Source organism: Diceros bicornis, chromosome 3 (genome assembly GCF_020826845.1).
Source record: "Diceros bicornis minor isolate mBicDic1 chromosome 3, mDicBic1.mat.cur, whole genome shotgun sequence".
Lineage (NCBI taxonomy): Eukaryota > Metazoa > Chordata > Mammalia > Perissodactyla > Rhinocerotidae > Diceros > Diceros bicornis.
The window spans coordinates 46,935,723-46,956,732 of NC_080742.1; the positions used below are offsets into that span (position 1 = coordinate 46,935,723).

At 36.7% G+C, this 21,010-nt stretch overlaps 1 long non-coding RNA gene across 1 annotated transcript in view; it reads right to left on the reverse strand.

Annotated features, from left to right (window-relative positions):
- Positions 1-1,480: 1,480 nt before the first annotated feature.
- LOC131395164 (uncharacterized) overlaps positions 1,481-21,010 on the reverse strand; it is a 38,963-nt gene continuing 19,433 nt past the window's right edge. Inside the window, exons 2-4 of the long non-coding RNA XR_009216282.1 lie at positions 14,548-14,602; positions 13,280-13,358; positions 1,481-1,638 (exon numbers count right to left, since the gene is read on the reverse strand). This is a non-coding gene — a long non-coding RNA (uncharacterized LOC131395164). The remainder of the gene's footprint in view (positions 1,639-13,279; positions 13,359-14,547; positions 14,603-21,010) is intronic.

Here is a 21,010-nt window from a genome sequence, read left to right on the forward strand (position 1 = left end):
TATATGTGTGTATACATATACACACATTAGACTTGATGAAGCATAGTATATATACACATGCATATACATATACATGTATACACAGATACCTCTATAAATATACTATGCTTCAATAAAAAGATTTTTATGAAAGATTTAAAAGTGGAGATATTATAGAGGTTAATTGAAAAATAGGAAAAATATACACGCCAAGAGTGGCTCTACTACATTCAGCACTTTTATCAATATTAAAGACACACAACCCAAATATATGTGAATTTCAGGGTGTGTGTCCTGCCACTGGAAAAATAAAAATAAACTTGCTCTAAACCCTGAGAGTCGCTGTCTTTGGAGGGTAAGGTCTTCCTGAGACTTGAGTTCTATATTAAGTTTTGCATTGTTTTGAGTATAGAAAAAATAAATATTCACAAATTTTCACCCAGAAACAAAATTTCTACCCCTGAATTTAGGGCACCAGATGGCTAAACAACAACTTCTTATTTATTTTCAGTCTCTCATAAAAAATTGGTGCCCAACACTGAATAGACTACTTTTCTTTATTCTTTTCAAGAATCTAAATTTATATTTAAATTACCAAATTAAAATAATGTCAATAAAATTTGGAATACATTGAAAAGACATAAAACTTTAAACCCTAATATAATTACTAAGATTTTGCCTGTTTCCTTTTCTTTTTTTTTTTTTTAACAGGCATGATTTTTACCTAGTATGATTAAATCTAATAATATTGTATCCTTCTTTTCTTTTTAACTTAACATATAATATAATTGACTAATTAACTTATTTAATTACATTTACGATTTATTTTCTGCCCCCCTGCTCATACTAGAATATAAGTGCTACAAAAACAGGGCAGGGGGTATGCTTATTTTGTTCACTGGTATCTTTTAAGTGCTTAGAACAATACCTGGTATATCATAGGTGCTCAATAAGTATCTTTTGTTGGTTCAATGTTGAACATATCATATACATCTTTTCATGTTGGTATAGTCTTCTGTTTCTTCAAATAGATTCTATTCTTCACTCTTAAGAAGAGTAATCAGGGGCCGGCCCCGTGGCTAGTGGTTGAGTTCAGCGTGCTCCACTTCAGCAGCCCAGGTTCGCAGGTTTCGATCCTCAGCACGGACCTACACCACTCGTCAGCCATGCTGTGGCAATGACCCACATACAAAATACAGGAAGATTGGCACAGATGTTAGCATAAGGTGAATCTTCCTCACCAAAAGAAAAAAAGAAAAAGAAGAGTAATCAGAATAAAAGCCTCCTACTCAATGTTCTATATTTTACATTGTAAGATATCATCTTATCTTTAATACTCTTCAGCTCAGAAATTGGTTGCAAACTCAAATACCTATAAGCTTAGGCAGTTAAATAAGTTAGCATGAGGGTGTAATGGGGGGTTGCAATAAGGAGTGGTGAGGTCTGTGGAAAATTTGAGAGTGCATTTCCTGCCATATCCAGAGGATGCAGCAGCCATTCGACTCTAGCCAATGACAGTCATTCAAGAATTAAAGCCCAGTGCTGCCAGGTCATCTGATTTTTCATGGGAAGGTTGAAATTTGAAGTTTTATCTCTATGCTCCTGATCTTCAATGTTGCCAACTAAATCAAACTTTTATAAAGCACTGTGAAGTTCTACCTACATAGCCAAAGAAAATGAATCCAATGACACAATAATATAACACATCACACACAGTAGGATGGCTATTATCAACAAACAAACAGAAAATAAACAACTGTTGGCAAGGAGGTGGAGAAACTGGAACTTTTACATTGCTGGTAGGAATGTAAAATGGCACAACCACTGTGGAAAATGGTGTGGTGGTTCCTCAAAAAATTAAACTTAGAATTACCATATGATCCAGCAATTCCACTGCTGGGTATATACCCAAAAGAATTGAAAGCAAGGTCTTGAAGAGATATTTATACACCCATACCCATTGCAGCATTATTCACAATAGCCAAAAGGTGGAAGCAACCCAAGTGTCCATTGACAGATGAACGGATAAACAAAATGTGATAGATACATACAATGAAATATTATTTAGCCTTAAAAAGGAATCAAATTCTGACACATGCTACCACATGGATAAACTTTGAAGACATTATACTAAGTGAAATAAGCCAGACACAAAAGTACAAATATTGTATGATTCCATTTATATGAGGTACCTAGAATAGAACGGTGGTTGCGAGGGGCTGGATGGAAGGAGGAAATGAGGAATTAGCGTTTAATTGGTCCAGAGTTTTCATTTGGGAAGATAAAAAATTTCTGGAAATGGATGGTGGTGCACAACATTGTGAATGTAATTAACACCACTGAACTGAACACTTAAAGGTGATCAAAATGGTAAATTTCATGGTATGTGCCTTTTGCCAAAATAAATGAGTCCAAGAAATCCACTTCCAATTTGGGACCTCTTGTCCAGCTCTCTACATAGACTGTGTATCAGCAAACTGGTTTGTACAATCACTTGTGCAGTTACTTGCATATGTGTCTGCAATGCTTTGATCTTTTGTTTTGTGATTCGCTACGTAGAATAGGCTGCCCCAGAAGCAAAAGTATCAGTAGAGATAAGACAAACACTAAACCAGGATGTTATAGAAGAAATTAAACGCTGACTCAATCCGGGCTTTTAACCACACAACATTTAAGAGCCTTTGAATCCTATTATTTTATGAGTATATTTGATGGCGTACAGTCTTTTAGAACACTTTGCCTTACAAATTCCATGTTTGTAGCTATTAATGATTCTACTTGAAACCCTAGGAGAGATGCCTAACTTCTCTGTGCTTTTCTATCTTCATTAAAATAAAGACACTAGTACTTACAAACGAAACTAGCTAGAATATGCATTAAGATCCTTGAACTAATATTATATAAGTAGAGAAAAATAACTATTACTATTACTAATATCTCCTCTCCTTTACATGGCTAAATCATACTTAACACATCTCATGCTGTAAAAGACTCTCAACAGGGTACAAACCAAAAATAAAAACCCATGAAGAAGGCAATAAAATAATGAATAAGATTTTTTCTAATTACATGGAAGGTAAAGGTACTAAACCCAGTTAAAATTTCGGTTTTATTTTTCTAACGCTTTAACTGAACATTCCAAAGATAGTATTCCCATAAACAGGGTCTCCATTTTGGCAAGAAGAGACAAATGGAAATTAGTTCAAAATGATACTATATAAAAATTCCTGACTCTAAGTCCAGTTAATTTTAAAAGAAAGACAGAAAAAGTAAAAGAAAAAAAAATCTGATTACAGCAAATTGGAACAAGTTCCGAAAGGGTATCTGAAATTTCATCTCCTCTTGCTCTCCTGTTTGCTTCCCCTCACTCCCTCAGAAAGTCCTAATTTTAGCTGTTAGCAAGAAAATGCTACACAGCTTTAGCAAATCAAATACTTTTTATTGGAGACAGTCCCTGGGGAGGTTGTAGCTAACTAAAAGATTGGGTGGAATTTGGGGGCCGGCCCGGTGGCGCAAGCGGTTAAGTGCGCGCGCTCCGCTGCGGCGGCCCGGGCTTCGCTGGTTCGGAGCCTGGGCGCGCACCGACGCACTGCTTGGTAAGCCATGCTGTGGCGGCGTCCCATATAAAGTGGAGGAAGATAGGCACAGATGTTAGCCCAGGGCCGTCTTCCTCAGCAAAAAAAGAGGAGGATTGGCGGATGTTAGCTCAGGGCTGATCTCCTCACAAAAAAAAAAAAAAAAGATTGGGTGGAATTTAATTTTTAATCCAGAAATGTATCCTTAACAGGAGTCCTTTAAATAGCAGATACCATTTTTTATTATTAATGTGGGTGTTCAAGAACCCAACGCCTGTCACCTCTGGGAAGAGCTCTGCAATTCCTTTAGCAAGACGACGCGAAGGGAAGTCAGCCCCCTTTTTCAGAGCTGACCCACAGGGCATTTGCTGAGTTAAAAGAAATGAGAAAGATATAAATTTCTATATTCAGTAGTGGCAGAGGGGCTATAGAGAGGAAAGAAAAACACAAATTAACTGGCTGTTCTTTACTTTTAATCTGTGATTGATTTAAATAGTTTAATATGTAGATGAAAGTAGAGTATTTTTTTTCAGACATATTTGTACCTTCTTTTAGTGGATTCGGAACCCCAAAAACAAGAAGTAAAGATGACCAAAAGATGACCTGGCTGATAAACCAGGATGAAGTTGATCAAATTCTTTCATTGAGGTAGAGATAGTCAACACCTTCATGTTTAGAATCAACAATGTGATTCTGAACCAAACTGAACATTTTATTCAATTTGCTTACATGTTTGTAAAGAAAAGGAAAAAAAAAAAAGAGAATCAGCAAATGAACTCTCCTCTCTCCCTCTCTTTCTACTCCTAACCTTTGAACAGTATTAGGTTGAATCATACATATTACCATATGTACCATAATACATAATACCATATGTATTACCATACATATACCTTACACCATGATATAGAGGTATATCAAGATACAAGACCATCCTCTACATTTCTTTTCAAATGCCTTTCTAAACCTTCAGGCTTGCTGTGTGGCAGGCTAGGAGCAATAGACCTACCAGGGCTCAGCCTTGTCCTTTCTCACTTGTCTCAGTGAATCTTGGAGAATGTGCTTTCGCTCGTAGCATATCAAAGGGAAGGATCAAGCCCTTGGTATTAGTGTGAAATGGAATTTGCACACCACTTTATATGTTAGGGGAATGCAACACTGTGAAGTTCAACAAATTGAGTCTTCTATGAGAAATGCTCTCAATAAGATTCCAGGCTTGCGCTTACACACAGATGTTTTCAGTTGTTAGTGATTTATTTTGCTGAGCCTTTCAATTTGTCAACCATTTGAGAATAGACTCTTCAGTCTTCAGGATTCTAATACCAATTGCATGGCTAAAATTAGAACTCCTAAACATGCACTAAATGCCTTTAATTTCTGTGACTCTAGAAAATAAAAGAAATCTGGGAGAATTAGGAGGGTGGATAGAGACCTCCTTACTGATTAGTCTCCATCTAATCATTTATGGTTCCTGCTTCTAGAAATTAGAATAGCTTGGTCACTTATTTATTCCTCCTCTAATTCTGCCACTTGGGTGGAAATCCAAGTCACTCTTAATTTGTCTTATTTTAGCAACATATAATCTAGCTAATTTGTTCCTTGAGAATTAAGTTCCAAGTCAAACATCTCCCTTTAAGCTAGGTCCATGTTATGTCCAAACATCCAAATAAGTTGCGAGAGGGGAAGGAAATCTATCAAATATCTGGATGATGCATCTCAGAGAGCACAATATCTAAGGAAGTGGAAACACTCTACATGAATCAGACGCACTAATCTGTGTACTAATGGACAATTTATTTGCATTTCATTTTCCTTGGGAAAAAAAGTCCTATGTCAATCTTTCTAATTTTGAGTGCAATATGCATATCTGTTGATATTTAAAGAAAAGAGCTGCACACATACAGGTATTCACATCCCTAAGCTGCATAATTGGTTTCTGTTTCAAAATAGAAATGTACCAGCTAAATGACTCACACAGGTATTTCCAAACACTCGTTTGATGAAGTGATTAATACACTGCAAATATCTATTCAAAGCTTTTAACGAAATTATGGATTTACTAAACATTAAATGAAAAGAGGAGTCCAAAAGTTCAAATTTCATAAAATTCAGAGTTGCATTATTCCAAGGGAATAAGTGGGCAAACCTGCCCACATAGCCAGTCCAGAGTTGTAGGGATCCAATAACATGAATCAACACTCTTCCTGTCCCAGCTATGATTTTGTGTCACTAACCTAGTGGCAATTGTCTAATCTGGCTTAAATATAAATGAGAACCATTCTGGCTCCTGTAGCTGACTGGGTCTTCCAAGATTCAAGCATCACTCCAAGAATCTCCCCATTGGCTGGTGCCCAGTTCATTTGTATGAGTGGGGAGACTGGGCAAGAAAAATATGGGAGTTGCAAGATTCTCCTTTTTCCTGCCATTTCCCAACACTGAGTTGCCTGCTTTATCCATCCCAATTTGAGGATGCAACCTGGGCAGAGAATGAAAACCAATCACCAATTGCATAATATCCTAGTTCACATGATCACAGGATTTTACTCTATTATTATTACTAATATTGTTTTAACAGCTTTTAAGGCCTTTGGGCATCAGGCTTGTACTCAGAAGTATATTCTAACCTTCATGTCAGTTTTTTTGTAGGCCAACAACCACTAAACATCCAGTTTTAGAAAAATAGCTAACATATTTGGTTGTTCACGTGGGTTACTTCAACCCTATGAGGTGGGTAGACTTATTCCTTTTTTAAGGGTGAGAAAACCGAGGCACAGAGAGAAAACTAAATCAATCAAAGTCACTGTATCAGTTTCCTAGGGCTGCTGTACCAAGGTCCATGAACTTGGTGACATAAGGAAACAGAAATTTATTGTCTCACAGTTCTGGAGGCTGAAAATCTGAAATCAAGGTGTCAGCAGGGCCATGCTTCATCCGAAACCTGTAGGGGAATCCTTCGCCATCTCTTCCTATCTCCTAGTAACCCCAGGAGTTCCTTGGCTTGTAGATGCATCACTCCAATCCTCCTTCTTTCAATTCAACATCATCATATAGCGTTCTCCCTGTGTGTCTCTGTGTCTTCACATGGCTGTCTTCTTATAAGGACACCAGTCATATTGGACCAGGAGCCCAGCCTACTCCAGTATGACCTCATCTTAACCAATTACATATGCAATGACTATATTTCCAAATTAGGTCACATTCTGAGGAACTGAAGATTAGGACTTCAGCATATCTTTTTCAGGGGACACAATTCAACCCATAATAGTTACATAACTAGAAAGTGGTATAGCGAGGATTAGAATGCTTGCACCCTTAACAATAATGCTGCCTGAAATTTCGGGGTATGGAGCGGGTTAGGTATGGCAGGATGTTAAATCACAGTAACTGCAATATCTAAAAGATTTTGGATGGTGCTTTTCTCAATCAAAAGACATCTTTTGAACACCCTTCCCCTCCCTTAACCTCCTCTGGAAGCAAATACTATATTATTGGGGCAATACTTCAGGTCAGTCCCATAACATTCCAATCTATTCCTTTGCATACCTTTGAGAATAAGAAGGGACAATTAACACAAAAATTGCATAAGACAAATGAAAAAGCCATACAAATTAACACATATGGTGATACTTACGACCCTCCAAACATTTACTAATACATACTTTTGTTTTCTTACTTTAATGATAATAACTAATCTTTATCTAGCACTAACTACGTATGTAGGCATTTTACCAAATACTCTAAAAGCCTTAGACCATTTGGTCATCACAACAATCTCATGAGGTAAGGAACATTATTGCCCTCCTTTTGCTGATGTAGATGCTGAGGTTTAGAGAAACCAGTTGACTTGCCCAAGGTCATACAACTGGGTTCCAGGCAACCTCCAGAGCCCAGGTTCTTAACCATTCTGATCCTTGCCTCTCTCTTCCCAAGGTTAAAAACATTATTAATCAGCATGCCCTAAACAGTTTAAATAAAATAAAAGAAAAGAAAGACAGGACCCTGAAATCCAATTCTCCAATATTTCATTGGGGCTGAAGTGAAATCTCATTTCATTGAGATGATAAAGATGTTGCTCTGACTCACCCTAACAAAGTTACTCCCAATTAGAGAAGAAATTCTGTATGCTGTCTTGTCTAAGCTCTGTCCAATCACAAAAGAGTGATGAACCCTAGGTATTTGAAGGTTTACTTTTATACATGCCCTTAAAGGTCTAATAAAATAATTAATAAGAACTAAAACAACACCTTGAATGAAGTATACACAGTGATGCTACAGGCATGTGTAATATGGCAGGATAGTGAGGGTAGATTTGACTCCCTCCCCAACACATTGGTATATCATGCAGCTGGAACTGAGTTTCAATTGGTATAGGTAGCTCAGTTCAGTAGTCGGTATAAGTCTTAGTCTTCTCCCTTTTCTTATTGAGCTGTCTTCCTTTATATCATAATATGGTCTTCTCCTGATACTTTGATAATTTTCTTCTGTATCGGTGCTAAAATGCTAACTGCAACAAATCTTCATTCTCTCTGCAGCTTCTGAAATTCTACTAGTGAAATGTATGGACATTCTGCCTTCATTATGAGTTCATCCACAGCTAGTGATCTTTCTTACCTATTTACATCACTGCTGCTGTTGTAATTGCATCGATGTTATACATTCTCCTCTTGCCCTCTGTGCATTAGAATATACTCCAGGGATGCTCTTTTTGGTCATTACCAATGAAAGAAAACTCTAATTTGGCCACATCACCACCTTGGCCAAATCCTACTCTTCTAAATGTCTTAGTCTTTCAATTCTCACTAGTTTGTATGTGGTATAAAAATTATATATAAAAATGTATATAAAATTACTTTCACTGGCTCTTTGATCAATGTTTGATTAACTCAAATTGAACAGATCAAAATCCAATTATATAATCAGCCTCATATATAAACTTAATTAATTAAATTAGTTAAATATTGTAAACTAGTTTGAACATTTTCTTTTTAGATACTGCAAATATCTGACAAGACAACCTTAAAATTTAACAAGCGGGCCCCGGGGCATAGCGGTTAAATGCGCGTGCTCCACCGTTGGCGGCCCGGGTTCGGATCCAGGGAGCACATCGATGCACCGCTTGTCAGGCGGTGCTGTGGCAGCATCCCATATAAAGTAGAGGAAGATGGGCACGGATGTTAGCCCAGGGCCAGTCTTCCCCAGCAAAAAGAGGAGGAGTGGCAGATGTTAGCTCAGGGCTGATCTTCCTCACAGAAAAAAAAAAAAAAAACTTAAGCAAATCTTCCTCTTCTAAATATAATGAATTAAATTTACAAACAAAAATTTCAAATTGTCTCAAACATTCTGATACTATTTATATGCTTAATAAAATTCTCTTCCACCTTTTTGCTTCAAATGGATGTCTTTTAAAATGTCTTCAAATTATAACTACCCAAATTCTTTTGACTTTAATACAAAGGTGTCACACTATATTCTATTATCTCTACACTTATTTCTTTATCTTCCCTGTATGGAAGGTCATTTAATTAAGGAAACAGATTTGCCGTAGAACATGAAGTTCAGTTATGGTTACTCATCAGTGAGAGCTTTAGTACTGAAACATGGGATCAAGGTTTAAGTTTAGGATGCTTTTATCTGAGCCACATGAATACAATGAACTTGTTTTAAAGGTCATTGTGTCAGCAGGAGACTTCAAATACCATGCAGCTGGAATTGAGTTTCATAACCTACACCTCCTGAGTTTTTATACCATTCATAACTCATTCATTCTTTCATTCATTCATAGTCTCTTTTAATTTTAGTATCTGATATCTGTTAACAGAATTCTATACTTCTATTCAGTTTGCAGATAATTTCCTACAGCCCTTTTCTGGATTCTGCAAATTTCTTCACTGCTTGATTGGAATCTGTATTCTGATCATGTTGTTTTTGTCTCATACAGCTCTTGGCCTCAACTCTATGTTCATCCTTTTTATTTTTAACATCTTTATTGAGATATAATTTATATACCATAGAATTTATACATTTAAAGTGAACAATTTAATGATTTTTAAGATGTTCACAGATATGTGAAGCCATCACAATTTTTGAATATTTTAATCACCTCAAAAAACAAACCCTGTACCTTTTAGCTATCACCTCCCCACCACCTGTCCATACTCCAGCCCCCTCACAGCCCTAAGCAACCACTAATCTACTTTATATCTATATATGTTTCCATAATCTGGACTTTCATATGAATGAAATCATATAGTGTGTCATCTTTTGTAATTGGCTTGGTTGACAAGAATGCAACATTACCATCCTGAAGCAGGCTGAGAAAACCAGAAGCTTTGCTGCCATGAGAACTGGACTTGATTTAGAGTGGAAGACAAAAATATCATGGTTTTTCCAGCTAAACATGGTGATATGGGATAGAACTGTACAGGTAAAAACCCCCAGTTTTGCTAGACCAAGGTTACAGTCCTAGTTGGGGTAAGTGGTTGACTAGCCAGAAAACATAAAGAGATTCTGGAAAAAGAGAGCCATAGATAGCCTTTGATAAGCTCTCCACATATCCCTGGATCACTGGATACTATCAATGCATAGAGAGACTTAAGAGAGGCTGGCAAGAAGTGCAAGCAAAGGAGGAATTGAGAACCAATTGCAAATTTAAAAGTATTCCCCAGTCCACACAAAGATCACTTCAGTACAGGATAGAAGCCTTACGGTTTTGAGATGTTTGAGCAAAACTCTGCCCAAATCAGTGGCTGACCACTAAATGATATTGACACAGTGGTGCCTTCTAGGAAGTCAAGCTTTTTAAGAAAGAATAGAAACACTAAGGTGACATAAGCAGATGAACAATATGGGTGAGACACATTCTGCAGTTTAAGTTCAGGCACATTACTAAAACTAACCAACAATCCCCTACCTTACCCCACACCCCAAAAAAAAAAACAAAGCTCAGAGTAGTAGACATTATCTAAAATGCCCACTTTTTAATCAAAAATTGCTAGACATGAAAAGAAATAGGAAAATGTAACTTATACCTGGGCAGAGGGGGGAAATCAATACAAATTGACTCTTGAGTGGGCCCAGATTCTGGAATTATCAGACATATAGTATATACTCAATGCAGCTATTGCAAATATGTTGAAAGAAGTAAAGGAAAATATGATGGCAATAAACCAATGAATGGGGAATCTCAATAAGCAGAAAGCACAAAAAAGAACCACATGCTCCCTACAACAAGAAAGATGCTGCAGGAGCTGGCAGTACATTCACAGCCTAGTAGGAAAAAAATAAAGGAAGAGGATTAGGTGATGGAATATGTTAATTGGATCACGTCATTATCCTGCCTAAAGTTCTTCAGTGGTTTCCCATTGACCTTGGACTAAAAATTCAAAATAAAATTTTAAAGAAAATATATTTAAAAGAACCATATAAAAATTCAAGAGTCGAAAAATACAATAAACTGAAATAAAAAATTCACTAGATGAGTTTGATAGCAGATTTGAGATGGTAGTAGAAAGAACAAGTGACCTTGAAGATAAGTCAATAGGAATCATCCAATCTAAAGAAGCAAGAAAAATATACAGAATCTCAGAGATCTTTGGGACATTATCAAGCAACTCAATGTACATATAACAAGAGTCCAAGAAAGAGAAGAGAGAAAAAAGTTTTGAAAATATATTTGAAGAAATAATGACAGAGAACTCTCCAATTTGATTAAAAAAAAAAAAATTAACCTACAGTTCCCAGAAGCCCAATGAATCTCAGAAGAATAAACACAAAGAGACCTAAAAGCAGACATATTATGTCAAACTGCTTAAAGACAAAGAGAAAATATTGAAAGCAGCAAGAGAAAAATGATGCATCACATGCAGGAAACAATACAATTAACCTCTGACTTCTCATCAGAAACAATGAAAGTCAGAAGACAGTTAAATAGCTAATTCAAAGTGCTGAAAGAAAATACAAGTGTCGAACCAGCCCTGATGGCCTAGCAGTTCAAGTTTGGCACTCTCACCACTTCACCAGCCCAGGTTCATTTCCCAGTTGTGGAACCACACCACCTATCTGTCAGTTGCCATGCTGTGGCAGTGGCTCACAGAGAACTAGGAGGACTTACAACCAGGATATACAACCATGCACTGGGGTTTTGGTGAGGGGGAAAAAAAAGGAAGATTGGCAACAGATGTTAGCTCAGGGCGAAGCTTTCCCTGCCAAAAAACAAAAACATAAGCGTCAACCAAGAATTCTATATGAAGTGAAATTATCTTTCAGAAATGAAGATGAGGGGCCAGCCTGGCGGCACAAGCAGTTAAGTGCGCGTGCTCTGCTGTGGTGGCCCAGGGTTCACCAGTTCGGATCCCGGGCATGCACTGACGCACTGCTTGGCAAGCCATACTATGGCGGCATCCCATATAAGGTGGAGGAAGATAGGCATGGATGTTAGCCCAGGGCCAGTCTTCCTCAGCAAAAAAAGAAGATTGGAAGATGTTAGCACAGGGCTGACCTCCTTACAAAAAAAACAAAAGAAATGAAGGTGAAATAAAGACATCCTCAGATAGACAAAATCTGAGAGAATTTATTGATAATTGATCTTCTCTACAAGAAATACTAAAGAAAGACCTTCAGGCTGAAAGGAAATGACACCAGATGGTAACTCAGAAGAGTACCAGCAACGGTAAATATGCGGATCAATAATGTTTTTAAACTGTGTACATACATACAATCATGTGTCACAACGACGAGCATACGTTCTGAGAAATGTGTCATTAGGCAATTTTGTCACTGTGCGAACATCATAGAGTGTGTTTACACAAACCTAGATGGTATAGCCTACTACACACCTGGGCTGTATGGTACTAATCTTATGCGATCCCCGTCATATTACAGTCTATCATTGACCAAAACATCATTATGTGGCACATGACTGTATTCTCTTTTCTTCTCCTAATGCTTTTTAAAAACCATAAGGTTGTATAAAGCAATAACTATAAGATTATATTGTTCAGCTTATATCATATACACATGTAATATAAATAACAATAGTAACACAAAGGTGAGAAAAGTTAATGGAACTGTATTGGGATAAATTTACTATATTTACTGAAGTAAGTATATTTACTAAGTATATTTATTGGAACTAACTTAAATAGATTGCGATAAGATAAAGTCACATATGTTAATACCTAGAATAACCATACACACACACAAATAGCACAAAAATTACAGCTAAAAAAATCACAACAGAAGTAAAATAGTCCAATAAAAAATATTTGGTTAACATAAGGAAGGCAGTAAAGAAAGAACAGAGAAACAAAAAGACATGAGATATATAGAAAAGAGTAGTAAAATTGCAGGTATACATCCAGCCATATTAAATAATTATGTTAAATTTTAATAGGCTAAACACTCCAATCAAATGGCAGAGATTGTCAGACTGGATTAAAAAGAGAGTTCTAACTATATGCTATTTACAAGAGACATTTTAGTAGATCTAAAAATACAATAGGTTGAAAGTAAAGGGATGAAAAAAGTTATACTGTCAAACAGTAACCATAAAAGAACAGAAGTAGCTATAATGTCATAAAAAACAGACTTCAAGTCAAGGAATATGACTAGAGACAAAGAGGGACATTTCACAATGATAAACAGTTAATACCACCTCAGAAAGATATAAAAATTATAAATGTATATGTATCTAACAACAGAGCCCCAAAATACATAAAACAAAAACTTACAGAATTCAAAGGAGAAGTAGACAATTCAACAATTCTAGTTCGATATTTCTAAACTCATCTCCAGTAATTGAGAAACCAACTAGAAATAAAACAGTAAGGATATAAAAGACTTACATAACATTATCAAACAACTTGACTTTACCGATATGTATAGAACACACCATACAACAATAGAATACACATTCTTTTCAAGCACATATGGAACATTCTCTGGGATAGACCATGTGCTAAGCTGTAAAAAAAGTCTCAATAAATTTAAAACAATTCAAATCATACAAAGTAGGCTCTCCAACCACAATGGAATTAAATTAGAACACGAAAACACAAAATATCAAATTTAAGAGATACAGCATTGGCAGTGGCTAATGGTTCAGATGAAGTCAGAGAAAACACAGTTGGAGAATTGGTGACAGGAATCACGGACATAATGTAAGAATATTTGTATCACATGTGATTATAGCTACAAGAAAGGCAGCAATAATCAAATAATTAGATAGATAACGACTCACCAAAGAAATAATGTCAACTTCTTTTCCAAGCCACCTCTTCTTACAAAGAGGAGTTGATAAAATAAATTGACAAGGTGGCATCAATGGAGGTCATCATGAGTTCATGTTTATATATTCTTTTTTATCCCCCAATTAGTCATTTTTCTTTAAGTACACTTATGGTATCTTTTGACATGTAAGAGACGTAAGATTCTATGTTACCAAATCATTAGTATTTTCCTTTGGTTTTCTTCCTTTGCATTTATGTATATATAGCCTTCTCCACCCTCAAGGTCATAAAAATAATCAAATATTTGCTTAATTTTCCTTCAAGTTTTATTATGGCTTCATCAAAATATTGCTTTATGCTTAATTTAAACTTTAGATATTATATCCTGTGGTACTATTGGGTAAAATACAGTTTATTTTTCAAAATACAGTTTATTATTTCATGGACTCAAATAAGAATCAAATTTTATTACCCTGAAACAGTTATACATTTTTTTTTTACTTTTTTAAATACATATTTTTAAAGCTTAAAGTAGAACAATTTGTCATGCCTTCTAATGTCAAAATCATAAATAGCTTGTAATTTACCACACCACATTGGGTCACAATTTTTTCACATTGCACTTTCTTCACCTTTTCTTCATATACTTGTCATATGACAGATTAACCCCAAAATAGTGTTTCTTCTGTATTTAATCTTTACCCCTTGTCATTGCTGATTTAGATAAGTACAAATAATTCAAAAGGCTGAAGATTTAGTCTACAACTCACATGTGCTTGAGAAGTCTGTTCCTGAATGAATTTTGTGATCATATTTCCACACTCCCTAGAAATAAGCAAAATGAAACTGGTTAGTAAAATATTTGGACTCCTTCTGCCTACAGCTCTGTTCCTACAATTTTTTAAAAAATTATCATCTCAGACAATAATTTAATAGTTGCTCTTTTCTCTGGGAACAGTGCTTTCTCCCCACATTTTTTTTTTTCTGGAAGCTTCCAAAACATTTATCTAGTGCTTCTCAGATCTCAGAAAAAAACAAAAAAGCTTCCACAGGCACTTTGACACCTTTTGGAATTTCTAACAGCTTGGAAATCATACTTATTCAATTCCACATCCAGGTGCTATTAAGTATCTACAAGTTAAAAATTGTGAAAAAAAAATAGAAGTAAATGAGAATGTTTTTTATCACTTGAGATTATACCTCGAGGAACTAAGAAAACAGAAAATAGCTCCCAAAGTGCCACTTAATTGTCATGCAGATGGCTATTTTCAGAAACTACAATTATATATATCATAAATATATACCATATATTCTACCATATATAGTACATATATAGAGAGAGAGTAATAATGATGAAACTGTAGGGCTTTTCTTTGTCAGATCCACAAGATATATATATCTATCTAATACACTGTTATTCTTTCAAAAAAACTTAGCCTTATAGGGCCAGCCCGGTGGCGCAAGAGGTTAAATGTGCCCTCTCTGCTGCGGCGGCCCGGGGTTCACCAGTTCGGATCCCGAGCGCGCACCAACGCACCACTTGGCAAGCCATGCTGTGGCGGCATCCCATATAAAGTGGAGGAAGATGGGCACAGCTGTTAGTCCAGGGCCAGTCTTCCTCAGCAAAAAAAGAGGAAGATTGGCAGATGTTAGCACAGGGCTGATCTCCTCGCACATAGACACAAAAAACTTAGCCTTATGGAAGAATGAAATAAAAGAAGAAATGTGCATAAATATTGCCAGAATGGATATTTTCCTTTGCAGAAGCTTTCGTCTTACTCAATTTTCAGAGACGAAAAATATTTACTTCTTGTTTTGGAAAATGGCAATTGTCGTGGTCCTCCTCCTCCTCACTGACCACAGACTTGCCTTTCTTGTAACCCTTCTATCATTAGAAAGGCTTCCTTAAGATCCTTTACTAGCCAACAGGAAAGTGTGACAGTACCACCACTGACACAGAGAAGAGAAAATCATTTAAAATTTGGTTTCTCGGCCCACATGCAATCAGGCTTAAATCACCCGATTTATGATAGAATTATCATTGTCTATACAATCCTTCATTTCCTCCAGTTTCTTTAATACTCTTTCCAAAACCAATTTTTTAATTTCTTAATTTTCATCAACTGTGAATAGTTTTCATTCTAAATTTGTGATATATAAAGCAAGAACATTATTAGACCATTATTCCCAAATTCCTAACAATTTCCATAATTTTACATTATGTTTTGCTTTTTCCAAAAGTTAAAATGGTGTCTTTTGAGTTAGCTCTACACATTGAAAATTGAAGTCTTCTCCTGATAAACACCTTCAAGATTTGTGCTATAGGGAATGCTTTCTCAGAAACCAGACCAGTCAATGACATATTTCTATGATCCTTAATTGCATGTCTGACAATGTCTGCCAATAAGACTTTATTGTAGTCTTGGCTTGATGTATTTTCCTATCCTACCTATCTCGGGAGCACACTGAGAGACTGCATGTGTGAACAGTGAAATTTGAATCAAAGTAATTACATTTTAAAGATTTGGGATCTTTATTATAATTATAATTACAAAAAGCCAATAATATAGTTTATTATTCTCCTATTTCAAGTCTTTGACTTGTAATCTTATAGATTGCTGTACTGATTTATTCTGCAGATTATTTTAAAAAGGGCAGCATCAGTAGTATTCATTTACAAATTAGTGCATCTTGTTGTCAGTATCTTCTAAAATATTATTCTCAGCATATGTGATTCATGAAGACAGGCAGATGGTAAATTTCCCTTTGGCAAAATACATTACAACTCGTTCATTCTGTCGTCCTTTTGCAAGTTCTTACTGTTATAAGCTCTCACTGTTAACAAATTGGGTGAGATAATGCTTTTAGGAGTATGATACTTTGAAGAGGGAAGATAAATTATTTTCTCTTGGTTATAGTTCAGTTATGTTCACAGCAACCATATATCACTTTAAAATGTTAAAGGTCATGTGAAAACCAGCTTGTAGCATATGTTCTCTTCATCTGTGTTACGCAGCTATGGTTATGCGTTTAGCTGGCAAGTTAAATCACGTCCTTTTCTGTTAGGTCACTAATAGCATTCAGAGGAAGGAAGCCCTTCCGAGTTAGAAGCCCTTCCGAATTAGAAACCATTTCACAGACAATAGAATCAGAGACCAAAATCAAACGGGAGTCAAAACTAAATGATGGGAAGGTAGTACAGGCACCATGTGAAAAGTTTCAAGAAATAAGCAGTATAAACCTTAACAATCAAAAGAAGCCTGAAAGCCCCACATTTCTCTTTAGAAACGTACTTGGGAATCAATGTTTACTTGTCACTTTCCTGATTTTGTGTTGGTTAATGATATAAAGGTTAAGAACGTACATGCATATGAATTTCTATCACTCAGTCTATCTCGGGACCAAGAAGCTTCCTCTGGTGACTCCCTAGACTTTATTCAAGCTTCAACAAACCAAAACGGAAGTCTCAATGGCTTTCCAACAAAAGAAAACACAAACCCCAACAATCTTTGTTACTATTTCTGCTTGGTTCTAGATCAATTTCTAAAAGCTATTAACAAATGACTGATTCACCAATATTAGGTTTGCAGAATCTTTACAAATAACAATTTATTAGTGAAAAATAGATTCACAAGGATCCCTCATATTCATGTAAGCCCCTCTGTCTTCCCTCACTCTGTCCTGTCTCCCTTATCATTTCCCCTCAGTTTCCAGCTGCAATAAGAAGCTGGGGCAGGACAAACTGAACATCCCTCAAAATTCTGAGTTTTGTACAGAAACAACTACAGTTGTTATAACAATGAAAAGCAGTCAGTCAAAAATAAATAATTAATGAAAACAAGCAAATTATCTAAATTAGCTTTCTCAGATGGACTGCTTTCTTTGTGTTCTTATCAGTCCTCATAGGATGCAGCTATGTGTCCAGGGACAGAACTGGGTGAAATCTGTACTGATAGCATCTTTCAGTCACAACAAGGAGATGGAAGCTCCCCGTAGACAGTACAGTCAGCAAACAACCAGCAGCGTCAGACGTTGACGAGGCTTTGTGGTGTGAGTAAAACACAGTGAATCAGACAGCCTGGGAAATAGAATCTTACGGCCCGGGAACCCTGGGGACAGATGTGCTACCAAATGTGTAGCTCTAGCTCCTGTTGGGAAACTCCTCCTTGGGTCTAATCCTTCATTTTGTTTCCCTCCTCTTGTTCTCATGGTTTTGGCATCTGTATTGTACTTTTTGGTGTGCAGAGTGCTCACCCATGCGCTGTGTCTTCTAAGCCTCAGAAAACTCCTGAGCGTTAGGTGTTATGTTATCCCAAGAGGAGGAAGTGAAGCTCAGTCAAGTTTGAGGACTTGCTCAGTTTCAAACACCCAGGGATTGAAGGGCCAGGGACTTGAACCTAGATTTTTGAATCTACATCTTATGCTAGGTCGACCATATGACACCACCTATTATTTACATTAGTGGAGACACAAACAGATTAACCATCATCCTCCATACAATATCTACTGTAGAGGAAGAGGGAGAATCCCTCCCTGCCCTTTACCTTAAGGTTCTTATGGCTGGCCAAATAACTAAAAAGGCAGGTTAGCAGGAGAAAATCAAACAAAGTTTAATAACATATATACATGGGAGAAACTCAGAAAATAGAAACTGAGCAACTCGTCATTCTGACTAAGCTGATCGCTTAAGTGTTTTCAGCTAAAGGCAAAGAGGGTGTTGGGGAGGGTAGTGGTTTGGGATTTCAGGGGGAAGAAGATAATTTACATGGAGATGGAAATGCAAATGTTTGTCAGATAACTCTTTACAGGGTCACCTATAGAGAATGTGGTTGGAGAGAGGGAATTTTTGATAAGATGGGCCTGTTGGTGCCTTTCTTATCACAGCATCTATTTTACATTATACTACAGCCATCATATGGTAGTGGCTCCTTTCTGGAATAGGGCTTCAATGTTAAATTCTTTGGGCAGTTTGGGAGGGGAAACTCAAATGTTCTTCCTTAGTCTTCTGAGCCTTTATTGTCTTCAGCTCGAAATAATACACATACCAGAGTGGCACATCTTGGGGCAGCCTGCCCTGAACACCATCACTACAAAGCATCAAGGAAACATCTAGTCAAATAAAAGGTGGGAAATGCTTCATACTGTCTTCCTTTAGGAGGCTTACTACATGTAGCAGCTGATTAAATGTTCTGAGTAGTCCTGAAGGAAAGGAATTCTGTTTCACCTTGCTTTTTTCAGCTTTTCTCTAATTTTTTAGTCCACTGAAAAATTTTCCATTTAATATGCATCAGCATTTTATAAAAGACATCTCAGGTAGCTCTGCCAGGTAAAATACAGGTCTTCCAGTTAAATTTGAATTTCAGATTTAAAAAAATGTTTTAAGAGTGTAATATAGGGGATCAGAATTGGCCACTCCAAAATGTGTCTCTTTGACATAGGATTATTTGGGGCTGATTACTTTTAAACACTGCAAACATGGGAGAAGCTCTGAAAAGTAAAATTTACCCCTTTGTAAGAGACATTTACATTTGTAAGGGAAATCTCCATCTGCAAATGTATCTCCCTTTCTGTACCAGGAAAAAGGGGGGATGACCTCATCTCTAGAAACTTATCAATGTGAAGGGCAAGCACTTAAATCTGCATAATAACCTTACTCTTGTTTACTGTGCTTTTCTGGTAATCTCCCATAAATGACTCCCCCCACCCCCAACATCCTCCTTTGTCCTTAGCTGAAGATGGTATTTAAGATAAGAGCCCCCACCATTTTGGTGAGTTACCCAATTTTTCCTGGGTCTCTCCCATGTATACATGTTATAAAGCTTTGTTTGATATTCTCCTGTTATTCTGTCTCATGTCAATTTAATTCGTAGCCCGGCCAGAAGGACCTAGAGTGGGTAGAGGAATTCTCTTCCTCCCAGACAATAAGTATATCCCAAATATTGTATGAGGCACACTTAAACATAACAATTATTATTTGTTTGTTTTTTAATCTGAAACTCAAATTTAACTGGTGTCCTGCATTTTTATTTGCTAAATCTGGAACCTTAACCTTGGTCTTTACTGGTTACTGTCTTTCCTTTTCTGTAGGTACTCAATGAATGATAAAATGTAAGAAGAGAAGTTCTAAAGCATACCTATAATTTTATTTATTTTATTGTACCATATAACTATTAGAACAAGAAATATGATGATGATTAGTGTTACAAAGTAATGAGGAAAATGAATTAGCCGTAGCATCAGAACCATAGAACAAATTAACTCTGTACTTTCATAATATAAGTTGGAGTTATAACAATGACTTCTTTTCCCACAAATGTCCTTTGAGCATTTTGAATCCTAGAAGAAACTCATGGAGCAGGCACAGAGCAAAATCAAGCAAGCTAGCTGAAAAATGGGAAACTGTGTGCCTTGGGGCTATAATGTGTCCATGGCACTGTCTTCAATGCCTCTTGATCATTTCCAGATGAATGACCTGCCAGCACCTCAATCCTGCAGCACTACCTTCTCAGTATCATGATTTAGAAACTGCTATTGTCTTTGGTTCAGTTCTTTCCTTAACCCCACACATCTAATCAATTTCTAAGTCCCCTTCAATCCTACCTCCAAGATAACTTGTATCTCTCCCCTCAGTGGTGATGGCATTGACACTGTCTGTTTGCAGATCCTCCTCATCTTCTACCTACACCTCCAATATCTCCGGATGGGTCTCCCTCCTCCAGTCTCTCCCCTCCATAATCCCTCCTTTATGTCACTGTCAGAGTTGCCTTAAAAATCACAGTTCAAACATCTCTATTCTGCTCAAAACCTACACTGATTCCCACTGCCCATATTTGTCTGCTTAATGTTTGCTAATGGCTTATTGGCCAAAGCAAGTCATGTGACAAAGCACAAATTCAACTGTCAGAAAAATAGGCTCCATCTCTAATGGAAGGAGCTGTAAAAGTACGTTGCAAAGAAGTGCGTACATAGAGAGAGAAAGAATTAGTGCCCATATGTGCTATCTACCGCATACTGTAGACACTTAACTAAAAGATACAGCTAGGACTTTGTCTTTCAACTTTCACACTTTTTCCATCACACTATGCTGCCACTTCCAGATGAAGCACCCAAAAATATGAATTAGCTGAACTAACTCTTTTATGAGGCCACAAGAATACCAATAAGCTGGCTTTTGACATGGGCCTTCATTCCTCATACCTTTATTTCTTTGGTCTGTGCTGCTGCTCTGACTTT